This window comes from Acomys minous (genome assembly GCF_964271855.1).
Source record: "Acomys minous genome assembly, chromosome: 15".
In the NCBI taxonomy this organism is placed as follows: Eukaryota; Metazoa; Chordata; class Mammalia; order Rodentia; family Muridae; genus Acomys; species Acomys minous.
In genome coordinates, this window is record NC_140497.1 from 71,382,836 (window position 1) to 71,404,605 (window position 21,770).

General features: G+C 41.2%; 1 long non-coding RNA gene across 1 annotated transcript in view; it reads left to right on the plus strand.

Moving 5' to 3' along the window:
• The first annotated feature begins 16,484 nt into the window (after positions 1-16,484).
• The window catches only part of LOC311584120, a 170,415-nt gene continuing 165,129 nt past the window's right edge, over positions 16,485-21,770 (plus strand). The window contains exon 1 of the long non-coding RNA XR_014774787.1: positions 16,485-16,497. This is a non-coding gene — a long non-coding RNA (uncharacterized lncRNA). The remainder of the gene's footprint in view (positions 16,498-21,770) is intronic.

A 21,770-nucleotide genomic window follows, 5' to 3' on the forward strand; every position in this document is an offset into this window, starting at 1 on the left:
GAAGCGAGTTGAGGAAAGTGTCTCTAGGAGATGAGCTCTTCTGTGGGGTCTGACATCTCGGACTTTATCCCAGCTCTGAGATTCAGGCTCACGTTAACGTGCAAGGGCGATCCTTTAAGAGCTTTGGAAAGGGAACGTAATTGACTGGACCTGCCTCAAAGAGGCCTAGCTTGAAGAGGCTAGAAGCAGAGTGATCAGTGGAAATAAAGCCAATGAGGGGTAACAGTTGGCCTGATCCACATTTACCAGGTGAGTAAATATGGTGGATGGAAGAGAATATAAACATAAATTTTTTATTTTGTCATTCTATATGTTTTTCCTTAAGTAACTATATACCAGTGTGTTTTAAGACTTAGGAAAGTTACTGTTTCTGGTTACTCCTTCCCATCTTTTGCTAATTTTGGTTTTTCCAGATTCTCCCTCTGGCCTGATTCTATCTCTTGATGCTATGTCACAGCAGTCACATGCCAGCCCATGGCTTCAAAGCCACATGCCTGCCCATGGCTTCAAAGTCACATGCCAACCCATGGCTTCAAAGTCACATGCCAACCCATGGCTTCAAAGCCACATGCCTGCCCATGGCTTCAAAGCCACATGCCTGCCCATGGCTTCAAAGTCACATGCCTGCCCATGGCTTCAAAGCCACATGACTGCCCATGGCTTCAAAGTCACATGCCAACCCATGGCTTCAAAGTCACATGCCAACCCATGGCTTCAAAGCCACATGCCTGCCCATGGCTTCAAAGCCACATGCCTGCCCATGGCTTCAAAGTCACATGCCAACCCATGGCTTCAAAGTCACATACCAACCCATGGCTTCAAAGCCACATGCCTGCCCATGGCTTCAAAGCCACATGCCTGCCCATGGCTTCAAAGTCACATGCCTGCCATGGCTTCAAAGTCACATGCCAACCCATGGCTTCAAAGCCACATGCCAACTCATGGCTTCAAAGTCACATGCCTGCCCATGGCTTCAAAGTCACATGCCTGCCCATGGCTTCAAAGTCACATGCCAGCCCATGGCTTCAAAGTCACATGCCTGCCCATGGCTTCAAAGTCACATGCCTGCCCATGGCTTCAAAGTCACATGCCTGCCCATGGCTTCAAAGCCACATACCTACCCATGGCTTCAAAGCCACATGCCAACCCATGGCTTCAAAGCCACATGCCTACCCATGGCTTCAAAGCCACATGCCAACCCATGGCTTCAAAGCCACATGCCTGCTCATGGCTTCAAAGTCACATGCCTGCCCATGGCTTCAAAGTCACATGCCTGCCCATGGCTTCAAAGTCACATGCCTGCCCATGGCTTCAAAGTCACATGCCTGCCATGGCTTCAAAGTCACATGCCTGCCCATGGCTTCAAAGTCACATGCCAGCCCATGGCTTCAAAGTCACATGCCTGCCCATGGCTTCAAAGCCACATGCCTACCCATGGCTTCAAAGTCACATGCCAACCCATGGCTTCAAAGTCACATGCCAACCCATGGCTTCAAAGCCACATGCCAACCCATGGCTTCAAAGTCACATGCCTGCCCATGGCTTCAAAGTCACATGCCTACCCATGGCTTCAAAGTCACATGCCTACCCATGGCTTCAAAGTCACATGCCTGCCCATGGCTTCAAAGCCACATGCCAGCCCATGGCTTCAAAGTCACATGCCTGCCCATGGCTTCAAAGTCACATGCCTGCCATGGCTTCAAAGTCACATGCCTGCCCATGGCTTCAAAGCCACATGCCTACCCATGGCTTCAAAGCCACATGCCAACCCATGGCTTCAAAGCCACATGCCTACCCATGGCTTCAAAGCCACATGCCAACCCATGGCTTCAAAGCCACATGCCTGCTCATGGCTTCAAAGTCACATGCCTGCCCATGGCTTCAAAGTCACATGCCTGCCCATGGCTTCAAAGTCACATGCCTGCCCATGGCTTCAAAGTCACATGCCTGCCCATGGCTTCAAAGCCACATGCCTGCTCATGGCTTTGAAGAACAGTTGTCTGCACCAGCGCAGTTCATTCCTGAGCGTGTATGCACGTACAATTGAGTTTTGACCAAAGTGAGCAACACATGTTCACAGACCCAGACTGTATATATAGATCCATCTATTCCGCACTGTGCCGCAAAGGAAGCCACCAGTCACGTAGTAGCTGTTCATGCTAGACACGTAAACACCATCCATTAAGTCTGCTTCTTCTAACTTCACAAATTGCTGATTGTTCCCCACCTCCCAAGCAGATCTAAATTGTTAACTGTCTTAAAGTGTCTTCATGTCCACTGCTCTACCACAGACATCTACTATCCATTACCACTACACCAAGCACCTCCATCCCATTGCTGTTGGGATTCTGGGTCTACCTATGGAAAGTAGGCAGACCTATCTACCCTCTAAAATCACATATTCTTTTTTTTTTAATTTTATTAATTTATTCAGATTCCAACTCAGTTGTTATCCCATCACTTGTATCCTCCCATTCCCCCCTCCCTCCCGCTTTCACCCTATTCCCCTCCCCTAGGTCTATGACCGAGGAGGACCTCCTCCCCCACTATATGGTCATAGGCTATCAAGTCTCATCTTGGTAGCCTGCTTATTCTTTCTTTGAGTGCCACCAGGCCTCCCCACCAAGGGGAGGTGGTCAAATATGGAGCACCAGAGCTCATGTCAAAGCCAGTATCCACTCTCCACATAACTGTGGAGAATGTACTGTCCATTGGGTTTAGACTACCCCATTAGAGTAGGGGTTTGAGGTTTACTATTGTATTGTCCTTGATAAGTGCAATAGTTTGAGCAGAACCCCCTGGGCCCAATCCACCCATCACGATGTTCTTCATGTAGGACCCTCTGGGTCCTTCTGTTTCTCCATCTCCTATATTTCTCTTACCTAGAGTGTCAGTAGGATGTCCTCACATCTATCCCAATCTCCTAGTAAGTAAAGACTTTTGTGGGATGTGCCTTTTGGGCTAGTGCCCAATTATAAGTGAGTATATACCATGTGAGTCTTAGTTCCACCCATTTGTCCACAAATTTCAGGATTTCCTTGTTTTTAATAGCTGAGTAGTATTCCATAGTGTAAACGTATCACAGTTTCTTTATCCATTCGTCAACTGAGGAGCATTTAGGCTGTTTCCAGGTTCTGGCTATTATGAATAAGGCTGCTATGAACATGGTTGAGCATATGTCCTTGTTGTGTGGTGGAGCATTTTCTGGGTATATTCCAAGGAATGGAATAGCTGGGTCATGAGGAAGCCCTAGTCCCACTTTTCCAAGAAATCACCAGATATAAAGTTGCATATTCTTTAAACTATAACACTGCAATCTATGCAAAGTGGTAAACCAGGTCATTTCCTTTCTGAGAGTCTGTTAAAAATAGTTCTTAATGAAAATATGGAAAGTTACAAGTGCCCCAAACACTCCCACCAAGTTCTGAATGATGAAGGTAAAAGATGAAACTACCTAGTTAATGTCCAATGTAGGCTGTGGGGAAGTCCAGCAGACCAGCAGGAGAACTCATTAAGGTTTGGACTCAGCCCTTGTAAGGAACAGGATGTACAGTTGGCTGAGAAGGACTGTTAAAGAGAATGTGCACCTGGGAGCTTCCTCGCCCACTTCTGCTGCTCAGTCAGCCAATTGCTAAGCTGTTATCTGGAGTAAAAACTCAAGAGTGCTTTCCTCTAGGATAATTGAACCAGTTTCCTTGGGAGACGGTAGGAACCTATAGAGAAAAGCTTTTGACTGGTTTGCTCTTCTGTACATTAGGTGCCAGCCTAAATATCAGCAAGACTCACCCACAGACGTGATGCACCCTAACAAACATTTGACTTGCATTCTAAACTGTATGGATAATATGAACCACAAAATACCCTCTAGAAGTCATTTAAGTACTACAGGTAAAGGCTAATAAAATGCATACATTATAAAAATTTTCAGAGACTAGAAGGTAATTAAAATAAGTCCCAATTTGTTTTGCATTTGGGAAACATTACCTGCATAAAATTACAAGAAAATTTAAAAATAATAACAAGGAATTCTTCAAATCTAAACATTACTCCAATTTTTAAATTAAAGGATAATTGGAGGCTAAAGCTTATAAAATAGCTTAAGATAGAAAATCAAAGTTTTGGGGAAAAATAAGAACAGTAAAAGAAAAGATAAAATAATATTTCCAAAAGGAAATGCTATCAATCCAGGAGCTCTAATTTTCATCTCAGAATTCTGTAGGAGAATTAGGGAATCAGGGAGGAATTACAGACTCTACAAAACAATTTTTAAAAATTCAAGACTGAAGGGAGGTATTTACATTCAGTTATAAATCTGAGTGCTCAGAACAAGAAACAGTCTAAAATACACATACACAGTATTGTGTGATTTTAGATCTTTAAGAATAAAAATTTTATAACACTAAAAGAGCATACCTTAGGTTGTTTAGGAAAGGAAGCTGCCAAACCAATGTAGAAATAGTTTTTTTTTCCCCAACAAGATTAGATGTTCAAAGTTATTAATACAGTGTCTTAGAATTTATAGAAGGAATTTTTAAAACCTAAATGTAGAACCAACTAAGCTATCAACAACGTGCAGAGACAGATAGTGTATTCAGAAAGCTTCAACCTGCAAACACGTTGTGTTGTATTTACCTATTATTGTGCAATTACTCACGAATGAACCTCAGCATAGGGATTTAACTAGGATGAAGAGTTAAACACACACACGAAAACAATTGATTCAATCTTGTTGAGCAGTGAAGCCAAGGCTAGCAGCTGAGCATCAGGCTTAGTGGACAACAAATCGGAACCAAGGTGGAAGGAGGGCAGGCCTGGGGCGGGGTGGGGGGGTGGGTGGGTGGGAACAGAACACCAACCAGCAACAAACCCAATGGAATGCGTTAACTAGTGGGAAGTTAGAAAACTTGAGAGTTTGATAAAACCATTTTTTTTTAAATTCTATTAGAAATTTCTGGGAAGATAAAAACTATACAAGGGAGTCATGGCCAACATATTACAAAGCAATCCACATTGGGATAGAATAACAGACTTCAAAGAATGGCCTGGATTCCTACAATCACTAATAATCTGGAAGATGTTAGGGAGATGAAGGAGGCATGTTCATGTTCACGAAAAGGAAGCACGCATAATCAGAAACTCCAGGAAAACTAAAGGCTCCAAATATATAGACATTCCTGATAGAATGTAAGAAATTATTTTAATTCAACATTCTTTGAGTAGCTTAGTTGTAACTTATATTGTAGGTGTAACTATTCCTTGACACTTGATTCAACAAAAATATGAGCGTAGCCATAATATTAACATAAATATAATAATGTTATGGTCGTGGAGACACTTGACCGATTTTAACATGTAGAAAGATAAAAACAAACCAACTCAACTCCCCTGTCTCCTCCTCCAAAAAAACCTCGCACACAAAACATAAAAATAAAAACAAAAGTATTGGAGAACTCTAGACAACGTAAAAGACAGTTGATATAAGGCCGAGAAGTAGATGTAGGCCAGAACAAATGAAATGAAGTGCCACTATGTTTTTAGTAATGGTTTGGAAGAACTGATGTTTTGTTTTTAGTTTTTTGAGACAGGCTTTCTCTGTGTTAGCCTTGGCTGTCCTGGACTCACTTTGTAGAGCAGGCTGGCCTCGAACTCACAGTGATCCGCTTGCCTCTGTCTCCTGAGTGCTGAGATTAAAGGTGTGTGCCACCTTGCCAGGCTAAAAGTTCATGTTTTTAACTTGGCCTTGGGTACCAGCATTTGGCTTTTGTTTAGTTTTAGATCATGGGGTTGACATCTCCACCACTCTTGGTTCTTTGGCCTGTTGAGATGATGGATTTTATCCTTTCTGTCATTTAATGAAAACAAGAAGCTATAAGACCAGCAAAGGACTTTCTCTTAACTAGGCGACGCTTTTCCATTCAGAAGGGAACTTCTGCTAGGTAGATCTCCCCTTAAGTGTTGCTGAACAGATAAGGATTTCTTGTATACACTTGGATCAATCACCATCAAATGGAATTTGGTTAGTATCTTTGGAACTACTATTGAATTGAAGTCTATCAACTCATCGTTCAGGGTATCTCAATACCTGGACAAGTTGGAGCTGGAGTGTTAGTCTGGGGGGAAGAATAGATGCTGAAGTGCAAAATAGTATGGTAGCGTTTGACCATGTATCCTCTGTGTCCATAATGCCTTTGTCGTCTTTTACCTTATTTCAAGTTGCCTCTGTCTCAGGCTGACCTGGTGAAAAATCGAGGTTGGCCAGGATATTGTAAACACAGAGATTTAGTTGAAGAATTGTCAAGGTGGGGGGGTTTGCATTAGTTGAGCATTAGGATTTTTGGAGCTTCAGTTATTAAGTTGCTCAACTCGCAGACACAATTGCTGGCTTTGGGCGGAACTAGAAGAAACTATGAATTACTGGATTAGTGGCTCTGCATAAGCTGTTTTTAAAGGATCAGTTTCTCCAAGCCTGAAGCTGAGATTACAGGGGATGATTATGGAGCAAGAGCAGTTTGGATGCTGTGATTCACCTCCTCACATCGAATCTGTAATTTAATACAAATGTATTTTTTTTTATAAAATATTTTCTGAATACCATATGCTGCATGGTCTCAAACTGTCATGTGTTAAAGTACTTGAAGTAGAGTATCAAGCAGTGGTGGAACCCTTAAGGTAATGCCTTATGGGAGGTCCTTAGCTCATTAAAGTTGTGCCCAAAGTAGGGGTTGTGGGACCCCAGCCTCTTCCTCCATTTCCCTTTGCTACTTAGCTAATGAGGTGACTTGGCTGTGCCACATTTATGTCATGACAAAAGCTCCAGAGCAAGGGGCCCACTGATCATGGACTGGATTGCCAAGACCGTAAGCTAAAACAAAACTTTTATTGCTACAGGGTAATCATCTCAGGCATTTCATTATCTAACTGCAAAGCAGACCAACTCATGGCATGGGCTAACATGACAAATACAAGTTAAGTTTACCATTTCAGTATTTTAACGCATTGTCTGAGACAGGAAGTTTGGCTCGTCTATTAAGAAAGCAATTAAATAAGGCCCCCCCCCCCCCCCGAGCACAGGGTTTGGTATTTTACTCTAAAAGTTCCCTACTCTCTGATTCAGTGAGAGATTGTTGCTTTATAATAAAGTGGCAAAAAGATATCAGAATTTTGTAATGTGCTAGAAAAAAATCATTTAAAAATTTTCTTTTTAGAGAAAGAGGTATTTGTGATTCTTTTTAGATGGAGGCTGTGTTGGCAGAGGAAGTTTGTATGTGTATGCACACATGTGCTCAGTTGGGTAGATGGAGGAAAAACTGCAAATGGAAGCATTGTGTTCCTTCTTAAAGCCCATTTGTTATTCCACAGTCATAGGAGTCTGGAATTAAAAATAGCTGAGATGAAAAAAAAAAAGAAGAAGAAGAAGAAAGAAGAAAGAAGAAAGAAGAAGAAGAAGAAGAAGAAGAAGAAGAAATATGATGTTTGGACTTGTTTACAAAGCTCCATTGAGAATAGTTATCAGCATTTTCCTTGAGTGCAATACTTAATTGATCAGCCACTTGGAAGACCTGGAACAACTAAAATCATTTGTAAAGAAGTAGGTAGAAAAGTCAAGCATTGAAGCTTTAGAGTCTGTCTGTAATCCCAGATTTGCAAGCTCTTCTGAGCGTTTCCTCTTTCTTTTATTCATTTACTTTTCTTAGCATTAGGATTAAACCTGGAGCTCACATATGCTAGGAAGGCATAGATGGCCCCAGCCATGATGATGATGACGATGACAATGACAAATATTTTAGAAAGGAAAAATCTTTCATTTTAAAAATTTTATAAAGCACATTTTTTTTTTCAGTAATCCACCTATCTACTCTATTTGCCCAGGCTAACAAAGCTGTCATCGTAATTGTTCCTTATTTTGAGAAATACTCTAAGATGTTTTTGAACTCTGTTGTATCCTTGATCCCATTACAATAACAATCCAATATGCTCTACAAGTGGTTGATGGGCTGACATGATAAAAATGCCCTTTTAATGGTCTTGTAAAAATAAAAAATAGGAAATTTGTTGTTATAATACATTTTTTTCAGATATTCAAGATTTCTGAGTTTTTGAGACCATAAAAGTATTTCCATTTTCTTGTTCAAAGGAAGTTTTGACATTAACAAGGGGTTACTAGTTACATAGAGTTGTTATGAGACCTCCTCTGTAGTTCTCCAGAATATTCCCTGAAATTCTGCTTCCCAAAGCTGCTCTCCCGTGTCTATTCCAAACACTGCAGCATTACATCAGTGACACTAGGGAACCATGAGGAAATATGCCTCATCCCAAAACACTGCACCTTAGGATTCACTACTGCAGTACAGTGGAGTGACACGCCTCCCCAACCAGCATCCAAAACAACTATTTGGTGGTGACAATAATACAGGAAAAATGTACAGAGCTGGCAGTTATATTTCAAAAGATCAATAGCAAAGCTCCACAAGGGGTAGAAAAGACACACTGATCAATTCAGACTAAATTGTATTGAGGCAACAGAGGCTTCAAAACCTGCCAAGTTTCTAACACTAAACATTTGCTTCTGAGCTATGGAACAAGTCAGTCCACTAAGGTTGCCTGTAGCTCTCTGCCATGTGTCTTTGCTCTGAGATCCAGGTTTATGAAGTGTGCCCATCAGCATGTGGCTGAATTTATGGCAAATGGGAGGATGAGAAAACCACTGACACCCATCAAAGCCTCCACTGATGCTTCAACTTGTAATGCAAATCATATGATCAAGTCAACAGGAAAGATGCATAACTCTGCTTCAGGGAGCACAGTGCATGAAGACTAATGATTGATTTCAATGTCTTGAACAAAATTATCAAGAATTTAGTCTCCATTAAAAAAAAAAACCAGACAAACACGGTTGTCTTCAATCTTTGAAATATACTTACTTCTTTCACCAGAGGAGGAGGAAGTCCAAAGTGCAAGGATATCACCAGGATAAGGGTATGTGAGACAATTTTTTTTTCCTGAGACCCAGTTTCTCTGTGTAGCCTTGGCTGTCCTGGTCTCACTTTGTAGACCAGGCTGGCCTCGAACTCACAGAGATCTGCATACCTCTGCCTCCCAAGAGCTGGTATTAAAGGTGTGCACCACCATACCTGGCCTATTGCTTTTTGTTTTTGCTTTGTCTTTAGTGATCAGGATTGATTGTGTTTTCTCAAAAGATGTGTCCTTCCCTGAAGGACTCATAGCGTAAAAGCATTAGAGAAGCTTTCTGCTCACACTGTTCTACAACCGACTTAGCACCTTGTCTATTGTATAGGCTCAACAGTGTTGACTGAACTTTTTTTGAGATATGATCAAATGTCTCCTCCAGATAGGGCACCTACAACAGGAAGATTATCCCACCCCTGTGCAGCTTGGTGAACCAATGAGATTTTTAGGGTTGCATGCAGAAGTCTAGGTGAAAGGTTACCTACAGGAACTGCATCACTGAAAACAAAAACAACAACAACATCACAGAAACTGTTAACTTTCTATACATCCCTGGGGAGGGGCAATGCCTCAGAGCACTGTTCACTGCCTATAAACTGGCAAACACCAAAGCCCCCTGAGCTTCCTCTTTTAGTTGCCACTAGCTGCCTATAAATCTTGAGAAGGAGATCACCCCACCTCATAACCAGACTTCTCATGTTCTCTGGGGTCTAGCCTGGTGAGTACGCACTGTCTGAAACCTACCAGAACTAGCCCAGGTCCCACAGCCTTGGCTTTGTGTAATAGCCCTGCACCCCTGCTTGTACCACAGCTAAGCTGCCTCCACGACCTTATTAGATTCCTAGACCACTATGTCTCCCTCCATGGTCTAGCCTAATGAGTACCCCTGACCTCTTTGTATATTCCTTTTAACAACCCACCGGATTTAGCTTAGGTCCCACAGCAGTACACCAGCCTAGTCTGGCCTTCCTTCCCCTCACTGCAAAGGAGCTATAGGCTTGGACCAGGATCCTCCCTACCTATCCCCTAAACCCCAAGACCCTCCCATGTCATAGTCAAAATTTCTACTCAAGCCAATCTACCACCACATTCCCAACTGAGAAAAGGAAGCACACCCTGTATACAGCCCCGCCCCCTATGTTCATGTGACTATATCCCACGCAAGCCATTTCCAACCTGTAGGCCCAACCCATCACCACCTCTTCTCTTTTTTCCCAACCAGATTTATCCACATCAAACTCAAAATTAACAAAGGAAGAACACATGCCCAATCTCACTAAAAGAATACCCAAAATAAGAAATATCAAGCTAGTGTCGTCTTCTTTTCAAATCCTCCCAGTGCTATATATAGAGCTATTTGCCAATGAGAATTACCTACATGAACTTCAGGACCCAAAATTTACAAGAACAATCATAAACCTCACCAAAGAATTCAAGGAGTATAAAGAAGACACAAACAGCTCAATGAAACAAATGAGAAAGAACTCAAAAAGAATAAATGTCTGAGTGATGACCCCCCCCCAAAAAAAACTCCACAAACATAAAGGATGGAAGTGGCATAAATAATCCAAGACTTGAGAACAGAATTTAATCAGGAGATTGAAACCTTAAAGAAGACTCAGGCTAAAATGAAGATGGAATTGAAAAAGCAAATAGCCCAACTAGAAAATTCAAAGAAAAGCCTTAGCCTTACAAGTAGAATAAATCAAGCAGAAGATATACTCTCAGGTCTCAAAGAGGATCTAGTCCAAATAATCAAGGACAAAAACAAAACAAAACAAAACAACAAACAAACAAACAAAAACAGGAGGAGGGACAAGGTCCTGTGAGTTACCTTCCCTAGTAACCCTTGTCAACTGACTGTGAATCTTGGAGAAAGAAATGGAGACTTTTGATGCCTGCTGCCCCTTCTATAATGTACCCTTCCATTTTGTTGGCCTCCTTTGGGTAATCATGGCTCCTAATAGTTAAAGAGAGTACAAGCCATGTCATATATGAAGAAGACTATTGCACCACAAGTAGATATAAATATCATACAATAGTCAAACTGAACTGAAGAATTCAGTCAATGAAATTAAACACACACACACACACACACACACACACACACACACACACACACACACACACGCACACACACACACAAGAGCCTTAACCATAAAGTAACCTGAAACAGAAAAGAGAATCTATGAGCCTGGAGACAGAACTTCTGAAATGGATCAGTGAGAGAAAGAGTAACAAGAGAATTACAGGCCAAGTTCCCTGATAAACGATAAAGCAAAAGTCTCAATAAACCAGTTCAGCAACACCTAACAAGTAATTATGCATCATGACCAAGTAAAGCTTTTTACCATATGCAAATTAACTAATATGATATACTCATTAGCAGTTTGAAAAGTAAACACACAAGATGCTCTCAATTAGATGCACAGAAGATACAAAGCGCAACATCTTTTCTTGATTAAAATCTTGTGCTACTTTCAGTGCAGATGAGCAGATCCTGGGCGTTGCTTCTGGCAGTAACTGGATATCACACCAATAAGAGGCAAAAAGCAAAAACAGATGGATTATCAATAAAATAAAACAGCACCTAGAAACTGAGAAAAATATTTGTAAGCTATATATATAAGAGGATAATGTCAAAATCTTATAAGGGACGTATATATGTGAATAGAGAAGAACCAAAATGTTGTTTAAAATTTGGCACAAGGTGAACTGGCTAACAGGTACTCCACACTGTTGATCACCAGGGAAATGCAAACAAAATCTATTATGGAATGTTGCTTCACATCTGTTGAGATTGCGTTGTGAAAACAGAGGCAACAAATGATGTAGAGAAAAGGGAACTCTTGCATAGAGAAGATGGAACTTCTGGATGGTTGATCCGGAGTGGCAGCATGATGGGATTTGGCATCACCATGGAAACACATCTCTGGGCACTTCCATGAGAGACTCAGAGGATTAGGTTAAGGTAGGAAGACCCATGCTAAAATGTGGGCAGTACCATTCCACAAGCTTGGGTTTCAGATAGTATAAAGAGGAGAAAGTTAGCCAAGCTCAAACATCTCTTACTTTCTGACTCTTGACTATAGATACAATATGACCAGCTGCCTTAAGCTTCTGGTGCTGTGATGTCCCCACCACGATGTGGTCTCAAACCAAGTACACTTTACTTTTCTTAAGTTTCTTTGACAAGTTTTTTTTTTTCACAGCAACTGCAAAACTAATACATACCATTGCAGCATTATTCATAATGGCCAATATAGGAAAATGGCAAAAGTGTCTGTCTTAAGTATACATGGATGATTAAATTGAGTTTTAAAAAGTGAGAGCAAAACCCACAAACCTATTTTAAATTCAGACACTGAGAGTTTCAGAAACTTTATAATTCTACATCTTTAGTTCTATTTCCCATTTTATGTTAAACTATGCCCATAGCATGAGAAACACGTGAGGCACATTAGTCTCATATTGACCAACAATGGTTCCAACAACAGCAGACAGGAAAAGAAAGACTATCTTCTCTTCGTGGACATGCCTTGCACAGCTGCTAGAAACTGACAACGTGTGTGTGTGTGTGTGTGTGTGTGTGTGTGTGTGTGTGTGTGTGTTGGGACTATATTCAGTTCAACTGATCTATTTGCCTATCCTGACCCCAAATTCATACTATTTTGCTTTCCATAGCTTTAGAGTTAAGTCTTAAGAGACTTGATACCCTATGATCATATACAGGGGGAGGAAGTCCCCCTCAGGAACAGTCATAAGGGAGGGGAGTAAGAAGAAAATGGGAGAGAGGGAAGAATGGGAGGATACAAGGGATGGGATAACCATTGAGATGTAACAAGAATAAATTAATAAAAAAATTAAAAAAAAAGATCAGGTAGTGTAAGTCCTTAAACTCTATTCTTTTCTCAAATTGTCTTAGTACTCTGAATTTTAACATGCGTTTTGGAGTGAACATCTCAATTTCCAAAAGAAATTGCTGAGATTTTAAAATTACAACCATATAAAATCTACAGACCAGATGGTAATTATATATCTAGTTGCATGTACAGGGCAAGTCTATGCTCCCGTATACCAGGGCACACGCACTAGACTATTCATCTAAGTATTGTTTGTAGTAATCCCCGACTGGAAGGAAAATAAATGCCTAAGCACATAAACATAGAGAAATGTATACAGAAATGGAAATGAGGGGGCAAGGACATGTGTCAGCATGAATGAAGCTCTCAAAAACATACCGAAGGCATCTAGCCAAATAATAATAGATTCAGCACACAAGTTTACATACATTTTAAAGCAGGAAAAATAAACTATAATTTTCGGGAATTAATATGCAGTGTGTATCATGGTAAAAGGGGTGTTAAAAATAGGATTGTATTTGTCCCTAAAAGAAGGGGAAAGGACTATAAATCAGTGGCTTTGTCCTATGGTACTGGCCATTTTTGTTTCTTAACCTCAGTGGAAGATACAGAACAGTTTTCTCAAGAATAAAGCATATTCTTTGTGTTTGCTATACTACTCAAGGAAAACGTGGGAGGAAGTTGTTACTGCAGGTTTATAGATATGTGCTGGTGTTGCTGACCTGGGGCTTCCCTGCAAGGCAGACTTGACCAACTGAGTTGGGACATCAGCTCAATGGTACCTTTGTCTTTATGCGGCCAATGTACCCATGGAGGATTGCTCATATTAGTTGACAGCCCTTCCTGGCACAAAGGAACGTGAGCTGATGGCTTCCACTGTTTCATTTTATTTTCAGGAAGATCACAATTGTTAGCTGAGATGGCACCTCCCAAGCTTTCTGGCTGAACTTCTTTGGAGCATAAACCTGCTAAGAATTGTGGGGGAGGAGGACTAATTTCCTGGGTGTACAAAGTGTGGGAAGGGAACTAGACTTCCCATTACGGAGACTTTTCTCCATTTTTGCCTCTTCAATCTACTTGCACGCCTACTTTGAGCGCTACTTTGTCCCACCATCTAAGCCTGTCTGAGGCTCTGTGGGCACAAGTTGGTGTGCTTCTCTATTTCCACAATTACTGCTTTTTCTTTTCTTTTCTCAGTCTGTTGATTCACTTTCCAGTTGGGCAGCTGCTTTCTTGCTTAAAAAAAAAAAAACCACCCAATACCCACACCTCAGTTTGGAAACACTCTTCAAAAAGGTGAGGTGGGGGCTCTCTAAGAAAATAGTCTGAAGCTAGGGCTGGTTTTTGAATGACACAAGATGATCCTAAATCATCATGCCCAAATGACATTAGCAAAATGAAGGAAACATGGGGCACAAGTATGAACCTAAAAGAGTTCCCATTGGATGAAGCTGGGAGAATGTGAATAGCCAGATAAAAAGTAATGAATAATAGTCTAGGGTTAAATAAGAACACATGAGTCCAAGTTATTGTGGACTTGGTGTCCTTCGCCGAGTGATTAATGAGTGATTGAGTAGAAAAACAATAAACCTTTGTAAAAAAAATCTAAATAATATAAGTAGCTATTTCTTCACCTGGGAGGCAAAGCTGTAACCTCCCTCACTGTGTGTATCCTGAATATATCCACTCGATTCTAAAAAAATAAAGTGCATGGAAGTGTAGAATTAATAACCTTTTTATATCTATCAAGCAACCAGTTATTGATGTGACTATCAGTGGAGTGCCCCTGATTTCATGCACTGAACAGCAAGCAGCTAGGATGTTTCCTCCTAACTCCACAACTCACAAAAAAATCTAAACCAAACCAATATGTTTCTACAAGCAACCTGTTATGTGTATTTGTATAGTCCTAGAGATTGAACCACGGTTCTCAGGCATGCCAAACAAGTGGCCTATCACTGAGCTGTCATCCCAGCCTGTTTTGGTCTTATTGTGTGTGTTCCTGCACAGTGTACACTAGTGGAATCTATCTCTGCATGCACATCCTTGGGTACAGTATTTGGGAGGACCGACAGTGCCTGCTGGCTTCTTTGTACCACATGAGGATGCACAAGAAAACGCCACCTGTAACACAGAGGGCAGGCTCTAAATAGTGCCCATCCTACTGGTGTCTTATGCTTGAACTTCCTTATGACTATAAGATAAGTCCATAATTCGAATGGACTACAAAATATCCTGTGAGTAGAATTTAAGTATGATTTTCACAACTGTGAGGACACCAACAAACCACCATAAACTGAAGGATGCCAAGGACAGATAACTGCTTAATGTGTGAGATCCTGACTCAGGAATGTAAAGGCACTAATGCAGTGGTTCCCAACCTACTGAATGCTGCAGCCCTTCAATACAGTTTCTCACGTTGTGGTCACCCCTCCCCCCCAGCCATAAATTTATTTTTGCTGCTACTCCAGACCAATACTTTTGCTACTGTTATGAATCATAACATAAATATCTGTGCCTTTTCACAATTTTAGGCAACCCCTGTGAATGGGTTGCTTGAACCCCAAAGGGGCCAAAACCCACAGTCTGAGAACCGCTGCTCTAGTGTAAGATGTGGTAAGATGCAGATAATTTTGGTTGTTTAACCTTACATGATAATTTCCTAGTTTTGACAACTATGCCATGCCGTGTAAGGGGAAGCAGGGACTCTCATTTTTACCTTTGTAGTCTCTCTTATAAATTTAAAACTTTAACAATTATTGGGAAAAACCTCTATGGCAAAGCTCCAAGTGGCAACTATATTTTTCTAGGCTTGGGAGCAAGTTCATAGTCGTGCATGCTTCTTCTAAGACTGACGTGCATGAGACTGACTCTGTAAATTTCCCGACTCCCTTAGGCACAGGATTTCCATTGTGCCTTGACTTTCTTTTGATATTACAGCATTTCTCACAGTGCCTCCCCAGTGGAGTGGCCAATCTCTGGGGCAAAGCCAAGGTCGAGTCCTTATTTTGTGTTCAGTATCTAGCAAAGATGCCTCCTAAAGGCTTCTGTGCACTCAGTGAGCACATGCGGTTGAGCTGTTTTACTTATGACCACAGCTCAGCCACGGCAGTGGCTCATTCATGAGAACATCTGTGGAGTATCCTTTCTGTTTTGGGTAGTAAACAGAGGCTGCATCGTTGCTTCCTGTGACAGGGAACTACAGCCACCGCAACAGCTAGAGTGCAGTGAAAGCAAAGGTTTCATTAGCCTTGCCCTGGTGACATTTTTCTCAATAGTAATCTATGGTCTTTGAAAACATCCTCTCATAACCAAAAGGGAATTTTTACCTAATGAAAGTAGCTGGTACTCAGGTGATGGTGTCTGGGCCAGAGAAGTCTGGGGACATTTGACCTTGGTAGCCTTTTGATGGTATGTTTTGCTTGTATCTTTGCTGGTTTCTTTTTCCATTAAATGATTGGAAAACTACCATGACTTTATTCCCATAGGCTGAAAATTAGCCTGCTAAGCTGGGGCCCAAATCAGATTCTGATGACTAAGAATTAATCTATTTTCATGGAAGCATGCCTAACGGAAATCAGTACAGCTCTTCTCGGCCATGGCAAAGTCGCCGTCACTGCTGTCACCAGTGATTGATATGCAGCAGCCAAATGTGGAAATCACTCAGGTCTGAATCCCTTTGTTCTCTAACCAATATTGATTAGGTTTTGTTTTCCCAGAGCACATCTGTTCACTGCCTCACTTTTGCAAGCTAAGAGAAATCTTCATTTTGAAGGTTAAAAGCTGTGCTTCAAGAAGTCTTTAAAGCTCACTGGCATGACTACGTGGAGCTGTGATTGCTCAGTCCTGGCATGGTAATTCTGGGCTACTGTAATTTCAGTAAATGGCAAGAATTTATTGTGATGTTTCAATGGACTGGTAAAAATCTTTCCAATTAGTTTACAACTTAATGTATCATAGGAAAAGGTGGCAAAAGGCAAAAAAAAAAAAAATATGAGCTGTAAGTCTAAAGGAGCCATATACATGAGTTTTATTAAAAATTTATCCATCTGCTATGTATGTGTAGGGGCGGGGTCTAGATCCAGTCCATGCATGCTCTTTGGCTGTTGGATCAATGTCTGTGAGCCCCCATGGGCCATGATTAGTTTACTCTTTGGCTCCTCCATCTCCCTATATCCTTCCTCCTACTCTTTCACAAGACTCCCTGAGCTCGGCTTATCATATGGCGGTGGGTCTCTGCATCTGTTTCCATCAGCTGCTGGACAAAGCCTCACAGAAGACAGTTACGCTAGGATCCTGTCTTCCAGCATAAAGACATATCATTAATAGTGACAGGGGTTAGCTCTGTCCCATGGGGTGGAACCCAAGTTGGCCTAGTCATTGGTTTGCCATGCTCTCAACCTCTGCTCCATCTTTATCCCTATACTTTTTGTAGACAAGACAATTTTTGCATGGAAGGTTTTATGAGTAGGTTGGTATCCCAATCCTTCCACTGGAAGTCCCACCTGTCCATAGGAGGTGGTGGTGACTTTAGGCTCCTTAATGCCAGTTCTAGGAGTCTCAGCTAGGGTCAACCCCATAGACTCCTATGAGCCTCCCTTGTTCCAGAGATGCCTTCCCCCCAATTTCCATTCACTCTCCCAGTCCTCCCTCCCACCAGCTAACCCTGCTATCCCCGCACCTGATGCCCCACCCTCTCCCCCCGCCCTCTCCCACCAATTCCCTCCCTTCTACTTCAGATGTCTATTTTATTTCCTCTCTTAGTAAGATTCAAGCATCCTCTTTGGGCCCATTTTGGATCCTTTGGTTCTGTGGATTATAGAATTGTTATCCTGTGCTTTATGGCTAATATCCACTTATAAGTGAGTACATACCATATGTGTTTTTCTGGGTCTGGGTTACCTTACTCAGGATAATCTTTTCTAGTTCCATCCATTTGGCTGAAAATTGCATTATTTCCTTGTTTTTAATAGCGGAGTAGTATTCCATTGTGTAAATGTACCACAGTTTCAAAATCCATTCTTCAGTTGAGGGACATCTGGATTGTTTCTAGTTTCTTGCTACTACAAATAAAGTGGCTGTGAACACGGTTGAGCAAGTGTCCTTGTTGTATGGTGGAGCATCTTTCAGTTATATGCTCAGGAGTGCTATAGCTGGGTCTTGAGGTAGCGCTATTCCCAATATTTTGAAAAAGAGCCAGATTGATTTCCAAAGTGGTTCTACAAGCTTACAGTCCCACCAGCGATGGAGGAGTGTTCCACCCCCACACACATCCTCACCAGCATGTGCTGTCACTTGAGATGTTTAGCTTAGTCATTCTGATAGGTGTAAGATGGAATCTCAGAGTTGTTTTGATTTACGTTTTCCTGATGACTAAGGATGTTAAGCATTTCTTTAAGTGTTTCTCAGCCATTTGATAGTCTTCTGTTGAGAATTCTGTTTACCTCTGTACCCCATTTTTAAATTTGTTTATTTGGTTTGGTGGTGTTTAATTTCTTGAGTTCTTTATATATTTTGGATATTAGCCCTTTGTTGGATATAGGGTTGGTGAAAACCTTTTTCCAGCCTGCAAGCTGTTGTTTTGTTCTGTTGACAGTGTCATTTCACTTATAGAAACTTTTTAAGTTTCATGAAGTCCCATTTATTAATTGTTGGTCTTAGAACCTGAACTCTTGGTATTCTCTGTTCAGGAAGTTGTCTTCTGTGCCAATGAGTTCTAGGCTCTTCCTCACTTTCTCTTCTAAAATACATTTACTGTGTCTGGCTTTATGTTGAGGTCTTTAATCCACTTGGACTTGAGTTTTGTGCAAGGTGGTAAATATGGATCTATTTACATTTTCTACATGAAGACATACAGTTAGACTAGCACCATTTGTTGAAGATACTGTCTTTCTCCCATTGTATGATTTTGGCTTCTTTGTCAAAAAATCAAGTATCCATAGGTGTTTGTGTTTATTTCTGAGTCTTCAATTCTATTCCATTGATCAACCAGCCTATTTCTATGTATAAGTACCATGCTGTTTTTATTACTGTTGCTCTATAGTACAACTTGAGATCAGGGATGGAGATTCCTCTGGAAGATCTTTTATTATACATGCTAGTTTTAGCTACTCCAGTTTTTTTTTTCCCATATGGAGTTGAGAATTGATCTTTCTAGGTCTGTAAAGAATTCTGTGGCTATTGAATCTATAGATTGCTTTTGGTAATATGGACATTTTTACTATGTTGATCCTCCCAATCCATGAGGATGAGAGATATTTCCATCTTCTGATATCTTCAATTTTTTTCTTTAGAGACTTGAAATTTTTTTCATACAAGTTTTTCACTTGCTTGCTTAGAGTTACAATAAGATACTTTATATTATTTGTGGCTATTGTGAAGGGTATAGCTTCCCCAATTTCTATTTTGTGTAGTAGTTTGAAGAATATCATTATTAGCTCTTCTTTGAAGGTCTGGGTAGAATTCTGCACTGAAACCATGTGGCCCTGGGCTTGTTGTTGTTGTTGGGAGACTTTTGATGACTGCTTCTATTTCCTCAGGAGAAATATGACTATTTAATTTGTTTACCTGATCTTAATTCAACTTTGGCCAAGTGGAATTTATCAAGAAAACCATCCTTTTCATTTAGATGTTCAAACTTTGTGGCATATAGGTTTTTGAAGTAAGACCCAATGATTCTTTGGATTTCTTCAATGTCTGTTGTTATATCTCCCTTTTTATTTCTAACCTTTAGTCATCTTGATGTTTCTGGCATTGAGTGAGAGTTTCTAATGTCCTTCTCTGGCCATTGTGATCAGCTCGTAAGTGAGTGGCTATAGGTTAAAATCCCTCACCTCTGGGGGTAAGGGAACTCTTCCATGGATCAGGCAGATGACCTGGGTTCAGATCGAGGAACTTTCTGTGGATTGGCCAGGTGGCCTGAGGTCAGATTCACTTGTGCTCTACACCATGGGGTCTCCTCTGGGCTCTAAGATCCAGACAATGTCACTTTGTGGCCTGTAGTTCCGTCTGAAACACAGGGCATGGGTGCTGCTCACCAGAGAGCATGTGGCTAGCTAGGCTTTGGACACTGCGCCTGCACCTACTTGGTCCCAAGAACTCTGTGGATTGGCCTGGTGACCTAAGGTCAGATCCACCTGTGCTCCAGCTCTGGTGCCATGTAGCTCCCAACCCAGTCCCTCAGCTCAGTTCTACTGATCAGACACAGTGTGTGATTGGAGCTGCCATCTTGGATCTCCCCTGATTCTGTTCCTCATTTTTTGATTGGACTACTTGGTTTGTTGATATATAATTTTTTTAGTTGTTTATATATGCTAGACATTAGCTGTCAGATGTAGGGTTGGTGAAGAATTTTTTCCCCATTCTGTAGATTGCCTTTTGTCCTATTGACAGTGTCTTTGCTTTACAGAAACTTCTTTAGTTTCATGATGTCCTATTTATTAATTGTAGATGTTAGTGCCTATTATGTTGGCGTTCTGTTCACAAAGTTGCCTCCTGTGCAAATGGGTTTTAGGCTCTTCCTGATTTTCTCTTCTAACAGATTTAGTGTGTCAGGTTTTATGTCAAGATCTTTGATCCACTTGGGCTTGAGTTTTGTGCAGGATGATAAGTACAAATCTATTTGCATTCTTCTAAATGTAGATATCCAGTTAGTTGAGACCATTTGTTGAATATGCTTTCCCTTTTTTTTTTTTTTTTTACGTTTTATGATTTTGGCTTCCTTGTCAAAAATCAGATGTCTGTAGGTGTGTGAATTTATTTCTGGGTCTTAGATTTGATTCCATTGATCAACTTGTCTGTTTTTATGCCAATACGTAGCAGATATGAAACCTGATCAACATGTTGGTCCCCTAATAATGAGAGTAGGGGCTGTCTCTGACTCTGTTGCCTGCCTTTGGATCCCTTTCCCCTAGCTGGGCAGCCTTGTTAGGCCTCAATGGGACTTGAGATGTCAGGGTAGGTTGGTACCCCTTGGGGCCTCCCTATTTTCTGAGGAGAGGGGCTAGAGGAAAGGGTCATGAGGGTGGAACTGGGATGAGAGGAAAGAGAGGGATCCATCTGTAAAGTGATTAAATAAATTTTTTTAAAAGGAAAAAAGAGAAAAAAAGATTTAAAAAAAAGAACACAAGAAAGAGGAGGAAATGGAAAGGGAAAAAAGATAATTCTTGATTTCATAAAAGACAAAAAAATATTGTTCAGAGAGGCAGCAAAATAACTCAAGATGTAAGGACATTTGCTGCAAAGCTAATGACCTGAGTTCAACCCACAAGACCCATGTGGTAGAAGGAGAGACAGCTGCTTCCCCGTACATGCATGTGCACACACAAATAAATATGTGTATGCCGTGTTTATCTACTGAACGTTTACAAGCACTGTGCTATGTTCTTAGCACAAGGTAGAAACAAAGGTGCTGCTCCTGCCTTTGAAGTTCTGAGAAACTTCAGCCTCAAGAGAGACAAATGGCAAAAGATGCCCATGGTGCATTTGCAGCTGCTTTTGTTTCTGGACTCAGCTTTTATTTGACAGCACTTTTCTGCTTCAGCTAGAGGCCCACCTTTCAACACAGGGCAAGGATGAACTGATGTCAGGGAGGTGGCCGTGGTGGGAACCGATCAAGGTGGTGTGCTGTAAACTGTGAAATTATTTTCAGTCATGTTTTGACACCCTCTAGCTAGGATTAGGTTTTTGTTAGATGGTCTTTGCCACTTAGGGGAAGGATCACTGTCACTCCACGTGGCATAATTTGACTTAGACACACACACACACACACACACACACACACACACACACACACACTTTAAATAAACATACAATAATGTTTCCCTTCAGCCTTTTTAAGCATTCTTAGTATTGTTAATCCCTTCTGTCTTTTCCCCCCTGCATTAATCTCTACCTCCTCCCTACTTAAGGTCTCCTCCCCCCCCCCCCGTTTTTCACAGC